The sequence below is a fragment of the Arachis stenosperma genome, chromosome 5, assembly GCF_014773155.1.
Source record: "Arachis stenosperma cultivar V10309 chromosome 5, arast.V10309.gnm1.PFL2, whole genome shotgun sequence".
Taxonomy (NCBI): domain Eukaryota; kingdom Viridiplantae; phylum Streptophyta; class Magnoliopsida; order Fabales; family Fabaceae; genus Arachis; species Arachis stenosperma.
In genome coordinates this window covers 64321355-64335152 of record NC_080381.1, presented here as the reverse complement: position 1 = coordinate 64335152, position 13798 = coordinate 64321355, and the positions used below count along the sequence as shown (strand labels likewise).

The window sequence follows — 13798 nt, the reverse complement described above, 5'->3', positions numbered from 1 at the left end:
TTTAAAATTTGATTTTAATATATTTTTCAACTAACTATTTGACTTTTTGTTTGTTTCTTATCTTTTTCAAAACCACCTAACTACTTTTCCCTCTCTGATTTTCGAAAATATCTCACCTCTTTTTCAAAAATTCTTTTTGTTCTAAATTTTAATTTTAATTTTAATTATATTTTATCTTTAATTTTCGAAAATTACTAACCCCTTTTTAAAATTATTTTCGAAATTCTCCCTCTCTTTTCTTATTCTATTTAATTATTTAATTACTAACACTTCTCTTCACCTCTCTCCATCTAAATATCCGAATCCCCTCTTCTACATTCTTCCCCCCTTTCTTCTTCTACTAACATAAAGGAATCTCTATACTGTGACATAGAGGATTCCTCTTCTTTTCTTGTTTTCTTCTCTTTCATATGAGCAGGAACAAGGAAAAAGGCACTCTTGTTGAAATTGATCCAGAACCTGAAAGGACTCTGAAGAGAAAATTAAGAGAAGCTAAGTTACAACAATCTAAAGGTAACCTTTCAGAAACATTAGAACAAGAGAAGGAGATGGCAGCCGAAAATAATAATAATGCAAGAAGAATGCTTGGTGACTTCACAAAGCCAACGTCCAAATTTGATGGAAGAAGCATCTCCATTCCTGCCATTGGAGCCAATAATTTTGAGCTTAAGCCTCAACTAGTTGCTTTAATGCAACAGAACTGCAAGTTTTATGGACTTCCATCTGAAGATCCTTACCAGTTTTTAACTGAGTTCTTGCAGATTTGTGAGACTGTAAAGACGAATGGAGTTGATCCTGAAGTCTACAGACTCATGCTTTTCCCTTTTGCTGTAAGAGACAGAGCTAGAATATGGTTGGATTCACAACCTAAGGATAGCCTGGACTCTTGGGATAAGCTGGTCACTGCCTTCTTGGATAAATTCTTTCCTCCTCAAAAGCTGAGCAACCTTAGAGTGGATGTTCAGACCTTCAAACAAAAAGATGGTGAATCCCTCTATGAAGCTTGGGAAAGATACAAGCAGTTGACCAAAAGGTGTCCATCTGACATGTTTTCAGAATGGACCATATTAGATATATTCTATTATGGTCTATCTGAATTTTCGAAAATGTCATTGGACCATTCTGCAGGTGGATCTATTCACCTGAAGAAAACGCCCGAAGAGGCTCAAGAACTCATTGACATGGTTGCAAATAACCAATTCATGTACAATTCTAAGAGGAATTCCGTGAATAATGGGACACCTCAGAGGAAGGGAGTTCTTGAGATTGATGCTTTGAATACCTTATTGGCTCAGAACAAAGTGTTGACTCAGGAAGTCAACATGATCTCTCAAAGTCTGAATGGATGGCAAAATGCATCCAACAGTACTAAAGAGGCAGCTTCTGAAGAAGCTTATGATCCTGAGAACCCTGCAATGGCAGAGGTCAGTTACATGGGTGAACCTTATGGAAACACCTATAATTCATCATGGAGAAATCATCCAAATTTCTTATGGAAGGATCAACAAAAGCCTCAACAAGGCTTTAACAATGGTGGACGCAATAGGCTGAGCAATAGCAAGCCTTTTCCATCATCTTCTCAGCAACAGACAGAGAATTCTGAACAAAATACTTCTAATTTAGCCAATCTAGTCTCTGATCTATCAAAGGCCACTTTCAGTTTCATGAGTGAAACAAGATCCTCCATCAGAAATCTGGAGGCACAAGTGGGCCAACTGAGTAAGAAAGTCATTGAAACTCCTCCTAGTATTCTCCCAAGCAATACAGAAGAGAATCTAAAAGGAGAGTGCAAGGCCATTGATGTAATCAACATGGCCGAATGCACACGGGAGGAGGAGGACGAAAATCCTAGTGAGGAAGACCTCCTGGGATGTCCATTAAGCAAGAAGGAGTTTCCTATTAAGGATCCAAAGGAATCTGAGGCTCATATAGAGACCATAGAGATTCCATTAAATCTCCTTCTGCCATTCATGAGCTCTGAAGACTATTCTTCCTCTGAAGAGGATGAAGATGTGACTGGAGAGCAAGTTGCTCAATATTTAGGAGCTATCATAAAGCTGAATGCCAAGTTGTTTGGTAATGAGACTTGGGAAAGTGAACCTCCCTTGCTCATTAGTGAACTGGATAACTGGATTCAGCAAATTTTACCTCAAAAGAGACAAGATCCTGGCAAGTTCTTAATACCTTGTACCATAGGCACCATGACCTTTGAAAAAGCTCTATGTGATCTAGGGTCAGGGATAAATCTTATGCCACTCTCTGTAATGAAGAAGCTGGGGATCATTGAGGTACAACCTGCCTTGTTCTCATTACAATTGGCAGACAAGTCATTAAGACAAGCTTATGGAATAGTAGAGGACGTGTTAGTAAAGGTTAAAGGCCTTTACATCCCTGCTGATTTCATAATCTTAGACACTAGGAAGGAAGAGGATGAATGTATCATCCTTGGAAGACCTTTCCTAGCCACAGCAGGAGCTGTGATAGATGTCAACAGAGGTGAATTAGTTCTTCAATTGAATGGGGACTACCTTGTGTTTAAGGCACATGGCCAACCCTCTGTGACAAAAGAGAGTAAGCATAAAGAGCTTCTCTCAGTTCAGAGTCAAGAAGAGCCCACACAGTCAAACTCTAAGTTTGGTGTTGGGAGGCCACAGCCAAACACTAAGTTTGGTGTTGGGACTATACAACATTGACCTGATCACCTTTGTGGCTCCCTGAGAGCCCACTGTCAAGCTATTGACATTAAAGAAGCGCTTGTTGGGAGGCAACCCAATTTTATTTATCTAATTTTTATTTTATTTTATTTTATTGTTATTTTGTGTTTTATTAGGTACATGATCAGGTGGAGTCATGAAAAAAATATAAAAATTAAAAACAGAATCAAAAATAGCAGAAGAAAAATCATTTGGACCATTTTCCCGAGAGGATGAAAAGTAGCCATTGAAGACGGTGATGCCCTACATACAGCTTGCCATGGAAAGGAGTAAGAAGGTTTGGATGAATGTAATAAGAAAGTAGAGATTCGAGAGGATTCTAGCATCTCCACACGCCTATCTGAAATTCCCACCATTAAATTTACATAAGTATTTCTATCCTATTTTATTTTCTGTTTATTATTAATTTTCGAACTCATCATAAACCAATTTAATCTGCCTAACTGAGATTTACAAGGTGACCATAGCTTGCTTCATACCAACAATCTCTGTGGGATCGACCCTTACTCACGTAAGGTATTACTTGGATGACCCAGTACACTTGCTGGTTAAGTTGAATGGAGTTGTGTCCACACATAGCAAAGAGCCACAATAATGATTCCATACAATAACAAAGAGTACTACATTGATGTGATCACAATTTCGTCCACCATTTTGCTTTCTGTGCACACGCACCACCTCGTGCGCCCGCACACCCGCTTACATCCCTTCAGTTGGGAGTGCTCGAATACCCTTGTGTGTCCGCGTCCCCTCTGTTTTTGCCTATTGTGCGTACACACGGACCTGTGTGCGCACGCACAGGCGTCGAATTGGGCAATAATTCGAAAGAAACTCTATCGCGCCTTACTCATACCCCTCAACCCTTTCTTCCTTCTTCATCCACCTACGCGGATCCAGACCACAACCCCTCAACCCATCCTTCTTCCGGCGACCCCGATGCCACCGGCGCCGTAGCTACCGCGCCACCCTACCCTTATTCTTTCTTCTTTCTTCTCTCTTTCTTCTCTTCCTACCAAGCCTGCCCTGTCCTTCTTCCTCAGGCCATTGGCTCTGTCTCCAGCGAAGCTCTGCTGTTGTGAGCTCTACCATGGCCACCTCTAGTGCCACTGTTACATTTTCTTCTCCCCATTCTTCAATTCTTCAATTTTCAGGTTTTAATATTCTTTGCTTTGTTTATTTGGTTGCTTAATTTTTGTTTTTTTTATTCAATTTTGGTAATCTAGGTTAGGTTTAGATGGCTTAATTGGTTATTGTTGGATTGCAACTGTTTAAATCTGATTTCTCGATTGTTGATGCTTGAAATTTGGATTGAAATTGTTGAATATGTGCATTGCATACCAAGTGTTTGTTAAATTCCTGAATGAACTTTTAGCTTAATGCATGTGTTGTAGCTACCATATATGTTGGATTATATCCTTGTTTGGCATTTGATTCAAGAATGGTGCACTTTTGCATGATTATAATGCTATCTTGGAGTGAAATTTTAATAATGTACTTGTTTATTGCTTTGGGTTGCTAGCACCAAATTGATATGGAAATTGACATTTGATTTTTTATTTGGTGAAATTTTTAACAAGTGCATATTGAATTTAGTGAATTGAATTGAATTGCTTGTTCATCATGATTTTTAAATCAAGATAATCATATAACAAGGTACTTATTTCTTGTAAATGCTTTGCATTTGTTTGAGTTGACTTCACTTGATCCTTATCATGTTCGTCACTCTTTGCAATAAGCACCTTGTCTATGTGATTATTTCATTATTTTTTTAGGATGAATAAGTAGATTTCTTTTTATTATTAAGTTAGTTATTGTGTGTTGTGCTAATTTTTATTAATCTTGCGCTTTCACTTTCATAATTTCAATATTCAATATTTCCTAAATTAAATTCACTCTTGTTGTAATTGCCTAAGCTTGCTTGTCTTTAATTGATGATCATCCATTACTTGCATCTTAGATCGTTTAATTGAGAAACTCATGCTTACTTTTTAATTGTGTGGATGCCATTTTAACCGGCTGTGTGTGTGTTCTAACTACGCGCATAATTGGAACATACACCCGGCTTATTTTTTTATCATACCACACTACTATGCACACTTCCTCAATTAAATGCTTGTTTGTTTTATATTGACCCCAAGGATACATTGTATTTGCTTCCTCCTTTGATTTTTTGTGCCACTTGCCTTACGATTATTACTTATATTCTATTCATTCTTTTTTAGAATGAGATGTAAGGGCAAGGAGCCGATAGAGGAAGAGACCGCCGAGGATGGCAATGCCGAGCCTACATTGGACTTAGCAATTTTTCAGCAGCCTGAGCCCCCGCATCCGCCAACTGAAGGTGGAATGCTTTAGAGCCATTCTCTCTAGATTGTATTCATGCACGGAGGATCGTGCAATGCTTAAGTGTGGGGGAGGATTCGCGATTTTGGGGTGTAAATCTCTCTTCCCGAATACTTTGCACTTTATTTTACTTTTAGTTATTATGTTTTGTGGATATTTACTAGTATTTTTTACTTTTTCACTATTTACTCTCATTTTGATTGGTTGTATATATCTTAGTTTATCTCTAGTTCATTTAAAAAAATTGCACCTTTACTTTAGTTGATATATATATATTGCATTTGCATCTTTGATGGTATATATGCTATAGATAAATGTTGTGAATAGTATAGTGCCTAGTTCAATTTTGTCCTAATTGTTCATAATAATATTTGGATAATGAAAATTAGAAAAAGAACTAGAAATTTTTGAAATTACATCCATCACACTATACATACATATATAGGAAATAATTTTGGTGAAAACAACAAAAAATTTCAAAAAATCTCTTTTAGGGCATATCATTGATTTAATTCGAAAAATTATTTTTAAGACTTGCTTGAATGATTCTTGTGGAACATAGAAGAAAGATAGAACAAACAACATTGTGAGTTGTTGAGCTTTTAATGTGTGGTTGCATATTTCAACCACTATTTTGTTCTTGCGTGCTATGCTCCTTCTATGATTGTGATCTTGGTTTCGCTTAATTCTTTATTTTCGATGATTGATGTTTTGAATGCATGTAGCATGATTGAGGCTATTTTTGAAATTAAGCTTACTCACCCATATAGCCAAACCCGTATATCTACCTTTGTGAACCATCTTTAAGCCTTTTAATCCCCTTTGGTTCTAATTGTTACCACATCACAACCCTAAGCGGAAAACCATGAATTACCTTGAATTGTATCTTTCATTAGCTTAGGTTGAGAAGTGTATTTCATTTAAGGGTGGGGGAATTTTGGGAAGCATTGGTAGAAAAAAATTTTATTTTGGATATTCATTGAAAATTTTGGAAAATAGGTCCAAATTCATGTATCAATTTGCTTTAATCATATGCATTTGTCATAGAAAAAAAATGAAATGAAAAAATAATAATAATCATAATAAGATGGGAACAAAAGTTATCCCAAAGAAAAAGAAAAAAATAGAATAAGAAATGCATATGTGGATTTAGATGAAAAATATGCATGAATATGTATAAAAAGAGAGGAATGGGATGTTAGGTTGCATTTTAGTGATTAGATTGATATAGGTTGGGTGGGATACTTGAGCTAATAAGATATTCAATCTATTAGCCCACTTAACCATATTAGTCTTACCTTCATCCTAACCCCATTTCAACCTTAAGAAGTCCTCATGATATTTGTATACATGCATCAAATACTTGTTGATTGTTAGATGAATAGCAAATCCTAGAAAACATGAGTAGAGGATACTTGAGTGATTAAACATTAAACACTGAGCGATTAGAGTGTATATACATCCGGTGAGGGGTTCGATTACTCAATTCTATTTCTCCACCTCTGATTTTATATTTTCTTGCAAGTTGCTTCATTTTGAAATTCGAATCAATTCTTTGGATTTTGATTGCATTGGAAATATTTCTTTGTTTAGCCTTATATGTCCTTTTACTTGCTTGGAAGTTTGATTGTTTATTTCACCAAATTAATAGGAAACCATAATATAGATAGATATATATAGTATTTAGTATACTTCCATGTATACAGATATTTGCATTTAATAAGTTGTTTATCTTTTGATCCTTCTCCTGGTTTAAATATAGCATGAGCACATGCTGTTATTTAAGTGTGGGAGAATTGATGAGTCCATATTTGATAACAATTTTTTGCTTGAATTGGACGGATTTCATCACATAAAATCACACTTAATCACCAAAATAGCATACTTTTGTGATTTCTCTCTAATTTGAACCTAAATGTGAAAACATACATTTTTGTGCTTAAATTAATCATTTTAATTTCATTTTTATTCCATTCGATGCCGTGATATGTTTTGTTAAATGATTTCAGGTTAATTAGGCAAGCATGGTTTGGTAGAAGTGGAAGGAAGCATGCAAAATGAAAGATTTCATGAAGAAAACAAAGGAAAAGCATACAGTCAACTGTGCATGCGCAAAACTTTCTATGTGTACGCACAAGTGGAAAAATAAGCAAGTGTGCATACGCACAAGGGGTGAACATCACATATGACGGGAGCTCACTTTTACATTAGAAAAAGATCAATAGGAGTAGGAGTAGTGTAGATTAGGAAATGCTCTCTTAGGGTTTCATTAGGTGTAATTGTAGAATTTTATACTTCCAGTTTCGATCTTACATTTTTTGCTCATCTCTTTTATAAGTACTTTTTAATTTCTCTTTTACATCACATTTACTCTCATTTTCTTATGGTTCAAGTTAGTTTGTTAATATATGCAATTTTGAGTGAGTTTCTATTGTTGATATTGTGAATATTTTGGTTATAGTTTTTATTATACTTTGCAATTGACCATGTTTTGTTTTTATTACCCACCAAGTGTTTGTGAAAATGCCACTTAAAGATTTTGAGAAAATTTTCACACATTAGCTTGGGAAATGAGTTCCTAGGGTACTAGAGTCATGATGTCTGACATTTAGTGGTGATTCTTAGGTTGTTAGTTAGCTCTTGTTTTCACTGACGCTAGCTTTTTACTTAGTTAGTTAGTAAGTTAGCTAGGACTTATGGATTAAGGTCAGTTATGCTTGCTTGACTTACTCCTCGATGTTAGGGGTTGACGAAGTGAGATTAACTCATCATAGTTGCCATAGTTGTGGTTATGATGATGATAGGATTCCTTAATTCTCATTCCCAAGTCAAGGCTCTTTTGTGCTTTTATTGCATTTCACTAAGTTTTGGTCTTGTTTCCTTTTTAACTGCATTAATTCCCTTTTTATCATTTATTAGACCTTTTATTTCTTAGTTCTTTTAATATTTCGTTCCTTGATTGAAGAAACCCCTTTCTTCACAACCAAAAGTGTGACATCTAATTTGCATAGTCCGAGAGAGATGACCCGGGACTTCAAACTCCCTGTTATTTTGTGTTGATTGTGACATCATGAATTAAACTTTGATCGAGAGCTAAGTGTGAGTTTGGACTATTCTTGTGACGAAGAAATTCTATTTGTGAAATTCTGAACCTACCTCTTAGCATTCTATCAAATGCCAAATTTGAATTTAAAGAAAGATATTTAACTGTTACCAACGGTTAATTTTCCACCCCCTCCCTTTTGACCATTCAACCCAACAACCCCATTCCCTCTTACTCCCTACCCACTTTCCCATCCCCATTCATTCCCCCATATACCCACCACCCTTCACATCACCCTATCACCTCCCATCAATCCCACTAAATCTCTCTTCCCTATTCACCCCATTTAATTTCATTTGACCAACCATTCCCCATAACTCCATTTTAACTGTAACCGCCTTCATTCCCATCTATATAAACCCCTCCATTCCCATCTATATAAACCCCTCTTCTGCAACCGGTCTATTCAACTTTAGCCTGGTTTTCTCCAAGACCTACGAGGATCAATTTAATGACATTGAGAGCAAAAAGAAGGTGATCTTGGAGGTCCAATTTGATTTGCTGTCGGATGAGTATCCGGAGATCCGGGAACAGATTCTGAGGAAGGGTTGGCAAGTGCTATGCAACCCTGTGATGGATGTGGGTGTTCTGATGGTCAGGGAGTTCTACGTTAATGCTTGGGTGACTTACAAGCATATCATGGGCGTGAACCCTGACCCAAAGAACTACGTACTATAGTCTGAGGAAGGATCCTAGAGTTAAGTTTGGAGAGGGTGAGGGATATACTTTAGTTGCCACCATCCAGAGATGACCATCACTCTTACACTCAGAGGGTCAACACTGATCAGAGAGTGGATCAGGTCCTCACAGATATATGCCTCCCCAGAGCACAGTAGAGGAGGGATGTTAGAGGTCAACCGCACCAGCTGGGAAGGCATAATCTGAAGCCAATTTCTCGGTAATGGTTGGAGTTCATTCAATACTCCATCATTCCTATGAGTAACTAGTCTAAGGTTACCATTGACCGAGCCGTAATGATCCCACAGGAGCTGTACAACATAGCTGCGAAAGCCTCCACCTCTGCTAGATTGGCCTTCCCTCCACATCTTCTGCCTGTGTGAGGCTGCTCAAGATCGTATTGACGGAGATACCCCTATTGACATTGACAGACCTATTACTAGGTGGGGTATGAATGATAAACCACTATTTTATAGTTTATATTGCGTTTAATTGTGTGGTTTTGTCGTGATCCTTACCCACTTATTCATCAATTTAGCATGCATTTAGATTTCCTTCCCGAATTTATTACATGTTTGAAAATTGCTTCCTAGAGACTTTAATTATTTAATTTCAATTCTCCTTTATTCTATTCGATGCCGTAATCTGTGTGTCAACTGTTTCAGGCTTCATAGGGCATGAATGAGACGGAGATTGGAGAGGAAGCTAGCAAAAATGGAAGGAACACAAGAATTTGAGGAGATAACCAGCGAAAAGTGACGCGGTCGCATGGCTCACGCGACCGCGCGAAGGAGCGCAAATCGCAGTGACGCGGCCGCATGGCTTGCGCGGCCGTGCGGATTAGAAAGCACAAGCAACGCGGTAGCGTGGACGACGCGAACGCGTGAAAAGGAAAAGCACCAGCGACGCGTCCACATGGACGATGCAGATCGCGTGGCATGTGCGATCTGCATAAACTGCAGAATCTGAAACCAGTGACTTTAGACCCTATTTCGGCCCAGTTTTCGGTCCGGAACAGCAGACTAGAGTCAGAAAATATGCAGAAACAACAGAGACATTCATTGAGTAGTTTAGATATAGTTTTTCACTCTCTTAGGTTTTTCTCTCTAGTTTTTAGAATTTTAATTTTCAATTGATCTTAGCATTGGAACATTGAGAAGAGTTATTTTCCTCATCAAGACTTCATCACTCTAGTTTGTTCTCTTAACTTGGTTTTATTCTTCCATGTTCGTTGTTATGTTCAATTTTGTCATTCAGATACTTTTATGATTAATTAATGCAAAGATTATTTCTTTTTAATTTAATTTCCATTCCAATAATCATGTCTTCTTTTAATTCCCTTTCATGTGCCATGGATTCTTTATTTACAATGCGTGAGTAGTTTCATTACTTGATGGGGAGTTGATTAAAGGGAACTCTTGAGTTGGAAGGATTGAAAGAAAAATTTGTAATTGGGTTAAATGTTGGATTGCTATCCTGTCACCGACGCCAATCCCTTTAAACTAAGTGGGTTGCAACTTTTGAACAGATTTGGCATTTCCACTTGTTTGACTTTCTCTTACCTAGTAATGGATAACCAAACAGAACAACTATTAATTATAAATTAATCTTACAATCACACCATCAATGATAGAGATTCTAACCAATCAATTTCCAGTCAAGGCCTTTCATTTTTATTATTTAAAATTCCTCAATTTAAATCCCAATTTACTTAGCTCAACTCTTTTTGGAATATCTGATTAATAATACAGCATACTTTTCTGCAACTCGTTGGGAGACGACCTGGGACTTAAAACTCCCAGTAATTTTAATTTAAACTTTCAGTGACATATTTCTAACTTGATAGGCAGATTTTCGGTGAGTTAAGAACTATACTTGCAACGTAACCATTTTAATAAATTTTTAATTCACCAACTTCTGCATCCCCATCAATTTTTGGCGCCGTTGCCGGTGAGTTGCAATAGAGTGCTTATTTTATTAATTAGAATTTATTTATTTGCATTTTATTTAATTTTGCTACTATGAGCTGCGTGTTTCTTCTGTCAAATGACACGTTCACTTCGTGGTCCGCGCTTGCTAATATTCGATCCTGAAATTGAAAGAACAATTTCACGAATAAGGCAAGAACAGCGTAGGTTAGTCCGCTCTGAGGGCAGATCTGAAAGTGAATCTGAGGAGGAAACCAGCCCCCGTTCTACTGATTCGGTTGTTTTATGTGCAGAAAACATGGCAGCTAGAAGAATTACCATTCAGGAGGAAGGAGCTCCTGATTTTACACTGCAACCGTTTCAAGCGCATCATCCAGCGGTAGCTACGGATTTTGAAATAAAGACCGCACTGCTAAATTTGATGCCCAAGTTTCATGGCCTACCTGCTCAAGAGCCTATCAAGCACTTGAGAGATTTCCAGGCAGCCTGTTCTACTGTCAGGCGTGATGGCGCTGATGAAACTTCAATTCTGCTGAAAGCTTTTCCGTTCTCTCTTGAAGGAAAAACAAGAGAGTGGTACTACACTCAACCTCTAGCAAACGTATCCAACTGGGATACACTCAGAAAGGAGTTCCTGGAGAAATTCTTCCTATCTGAAGTTACTAATAAACTGAGGAAGGATATCTCTACAATTGTTCAGGATGACAATGAGACTCTCTTTGAATACTGGGAGCACTTCAATAATCTTCTGGAAGCATGCCCCCACCACATGATTGACAAGATCGTGCTACTCAGCTATGTCACACAAGGTATGAGGCCCCAAGATAAGACCACATTGGAAAGTGCCAGCAATGGGTCTATGAAGAAGTACAAGACCACTGATGAAGCTTGGCAATTGATCAGTGATTTAGCTGAATCTACTCAGAACCACAGACAGAAGCAAGGCTGTTCAAGGGCCATTGCAGAAGTATCTTCTGGCATAGAGACTGCGACTCTAAATCGAAGCATCTGTGAAATGAACAACCTGCTGAAGCAAATGCAGTTAAATCAACAAGCTCAGCAAACTCAACCGCAGCAAAACCAACAACTAGTCCCACAAAGAATTTGCGGAATTTGTGCTGATTACAGCCATTACACTGATGAATGCCCGCAGCTCCAACAAGAAGACAACATGGTGGCATCCACTCACAACTTCTATGACCGCCCCAACCAAGGGTACAATCAAAGTGGAAATAATAACCATGGATGGCAGGACAATTCAAACCAGAATTAGAGGGACAACAATAATAGGGGAGGCAGAGATAATCAGGGAAATCAGAGGTGGAATAATTACAACAACAGGCAGCAAAATCAACCTTACCGAGCACCTCACTGAGGCAAAACCAAGTACCATCGAACAATCAACAGCAAACCTCTCAATTTACTCATTCTTCTGTATCTTCTAATGAAGAATTATTACAAGCTTTTGAGAAAAGACAACTGGCCATGGAAAATACCATCGTGAACAGTATTAACGCCAGTCTGAATGGTTTCACCTCTACTCTACAAGATTTTATGACACAACTTGGTTCAGCACAAAATTCCAGTAACCAACCTTCAAGCACCACTGGAATTCCCTCTCAACCATTACCCAATCCAAAGGGAGGCATTAATGCCATTACCCTGAGGTCCGGAACCACACTGCAGGATAGGAATCAGGAGGAACCAAGCTCACTAGAATACGCCTCAGCTGAAGAGGTGGTAGAAATCGAAGATGTTGAAGAGGAAGAGGATATACAGGGCATAGCTGAAGAAGAGATAGCTTAACCACAGGAAGAAGCACAAAAAGGTGCAGGCACCACAGAAAACACTACTCCCATTCCATTTCCACAACTTGCAAGGAAGCCTAGGAAGCAGCTAGAACCTGATCCTAAAATGGTAAAAATATTCAAAAAGGTTGAGGTAACTGTTCCCCTTTTTGATGTTATTCAGCAGGTACCTAAATATGCAAAGTTTCTAAAAGAATTATGTATCCATAAAGATAAAATTAATGAATTAGAAACTATTCCTTTAGGTAGTTCTATATCTGCTTTAATGGGAGGATTACCTGAAAAATGTAGTGATCCAGGTCCTTGCATAGTTAGTTGTACTATTGGTGGTGTAGTAATTTATGATTGCATGTGTGATTTAGGATCATGTGTCAGTATAATGCCTTTGTCTATATATGATGTTTTAAGGCTCCCTCCCTTAAAAAGGTCGGCAGCTCGTTTTGTGTTAGCAGATAAAAGCATTATTACAGTTGCTGGAGTTGCTGAAGATGTTTTGGTGAACATTAAAGGGCTCACATTTCCCACTGATTTTTATATCTTGGAGATGCCCCATAATGATTCAGATAAGCCATCATCAATCCTACTTGGAAGACCATTCCTGAAGACATCAAAATTCAAATTGGATGCTTTTTCAGGGACATACTCCTTTGAAATAGATGGCCGCATAGTAATCTTCAATCTGAATGGAGTCATTGACAACCCCCCAGAAGATTGTTCTATCTTCCAGTGTGATGTCATAGACAAAAGTGTGGCTGAAGTTCAAAAGGAAGAGTTTAAAGGGAGGCACACTGGACAAGGTCCAAGTGTGGGGACCCTCTTAACTGACAACGAGGACACTTCGCCATTTTCACAAGCCCCAGATAACCCAGAGCCTGTCCATGATCAAAAGTTAGAATTGAAACCTCTCGCTCCACATCTCAAATATGCTTACCTTGAGGATGAGCAGAAGCTTCCGGTTATTATTGTAAGAGAACTGACTTCTCAACAAGAAGAACAGCTACTTGATGTGTTGAGAAAGCATAAGAAGGCAATAGGGTGGAGTTTGGCAGACATAGTGGGAATCAACCCTCAAATATGCAAGCACAGAATATTTTTAGAAGAGGGAGCAAGACCTGTCCATCAACCACAAAGAAGATTGAACACTACCATCTTGGAAGTTGTCAAAAAAGAAGTGACCAGACTATTGGAGGCCGGTATCATATATCCCATTTCAGACAGTGAATG

The 13798-nt window shown here is 38.0% G+C and overlaps 1 non-coding gene across 1 annotated transcript; it reads right to left on the bottom strand.

Moving 5' to 3' along the window:
- Window positions 1-944: 944 nt before the first annotated feature.
- Window positions 945-1051, bottom strand: LOC130983439 (small nucleolar RNA R71). Its single transcript, XR_009087430.1, has one exon. It is a non-coding gene; the product is annotated as a small nucleolar RNA R71 (small nucleolar RNA).
- Window positions 1052-13798: the final 12747 nt, after the last annotated feature.